We start from the raw sequence: 1,935 nt of genomic DNA on the forward strand, positions 1-1,935 counted from the left end.
ATAATCAATTATGGTTGCATTTCTACAAATGGCAGTTCCTACTTGTAGGTTTTCACCGCTAAGCTCCACAATCCAACTTGGATGTATTCAAAATGGCTTATTATTCACTGCTAGATCTCTGTCAACATCTTTGAAACCTGTGGACCATGAACATAAGAAATACTCTTATACAGTTTCTTATCTGGCACACTCATTTGGGTTTTCCCTGGAATCTGCAGAATCTATATCTAAGAAGGTAAAATTTGAATCCCCTGATAAACCGGATGCAGTGTTTCGCCTTCTCACAGAGTACGGATTCACGAAATACGACATCTTCAGGCTTATTAAGAGATCGCCTCAGCTGATTTTGGCCAATCCTACTAAGACCCTTTTGCCCAAACTGGAGTTTCTACGTTCTATTGGTGTTTCAGGTTCAGAAATTGTTCAGATGGTGTCTTGGAACTCTTGCTTTTTGAGCTATAGCTTAGAACGGCGGATCATTCCTTGCTATAATATCCTCAAAAGTGTACTTATTTCTGATGTGAAAGTGGTCAAGTCTTTGAAGCGCTCAAACGGGATTGTTTTTTTCAGGTTGCCTGAGAATTTGTCATTTAATTTATCAATCCTAAGAGAAATTGGGGTACCTCAGTCTATCATCTCTTATTTGTTGGTTTATAGACCTTCCCTGGCATGCAGGAACCCTGCCAAATTTAGGCAACTTGTTAACAAGGTTATTGAAATTGGATTTGACCCTCTGAAGTCCACATTTGCACATGCACTGGTATTTGTGTCTCGCCCTAATGTCTGGGAGCGGAAGATGGTGGTTTATAGGAGTTGTGGCTTATCAGAAGATGAAATTTGATCGGTTATTAGAGAGTTTCCCTCGTGTATGAGTTTCTCAATTGAGAAAATTAGGAACACCATGGATTTTCTTGTAAACAAGATGGGTTGGCTGTCTGCAGATGTTGCCAGAGTTCCAAGTGTTTTAAGTTATAGTTGGAGAAGAGGATTGTCCCAAGGTGTTCAGTTGTAAAAGTTTTGCTATTGAAGGATTTGGTCAAGGGAAATATTAGTTTAGCTAATGTAGTGACAAGCACTGAGAAGTACTTCCTGGATTTGTTTGTGATCAAATTTCGGGAAGAGGTACCTCAACTCTTAAGCATCTTCCGAGGAGAAATAAATATTGTGGAATTGGGATTTGGATTTGAGGAAAAACCCTCATTATCCTCGCTTACTTGATGCTGGTTAATAGGAGTTTGGCCTTATTGGACTTTCACTGGTGAGTACTGACTAGACGACTGCCTCCAATGTGGTTCTCTTGTGCTGCATACCTTCATTTTGATTAGAGATGTTTGAGGCATTGATAGGGAAGTTATAGATGCGGATGACTCAACTGCCTTGCAGCGCTCTAATGGTTTCCAATGCTTCAGTTCAGTATTTGATTATCATTGCAGCATTGCAGAACTCTCTGCCATCAATCTGATAAAGAGTTTTGCTCACCTTAAAAATAGCTTTAAAAGAATAATTACTTTAATAAAAATACTTAAAAACTTGCCATGTAATATAATTTTTTTTTATTTTATATTTTTTTATATAAAAACATAGTTTATCATATTAAATATCAAATTTTTATTTAAACGTTTTCAAATTTCAATTAATAAAACCTTATCTCATAAAATGGATAAGTATCTAAAATTCTTTTTATAACCTCTACTAAAAATTTAAAACTTTCAAGACATCTGAAAACTCCACTCATCATAATAATTTTTTAATTATATTTTTGGTTAGATTAATTAGGAAAATGGTGAATTACTCTAACATCTCTTGGTTTTACCATTATTTATATATTTAAATAATTACTCACTAAAAAAATATTTATAAAATTTAAACAAATACTTTTAAAAACATTGCATATATTTAAAATTTATGAATTTTAATAATGATATTTTAAAAATT

General features: G+C 34.2%; 1 pseudogene; it reads left to right on the plus strand.

Annotated features, from left to right (window-relative positions):
• Positions 1 to 1,427, plus strand: LOC131182547 (transcription termination factor MTERF15, mitochondrial-like; annotated as a pseudogene).
• Positions 1,428 to 1,935: the final 508 nt, after the last annotated feature.

This window comes from Hevea brasiliensis, chromosome 8 (assembly GCF_030052815.1).
Source record: "Hevea brasiliensis isolate MT/VB/25A 57/8 chromosome 8, ASM3005281v1, whole genome shotgun sequence".
NCBI classification, from domain to species: domain Eukaryota; kingdom Viridiplantae; phylum Streptophyta; class Magnoliopsida; order Malpighiales; family Euphorbiaceae; genus Hevea; species Hevea brasiliensis.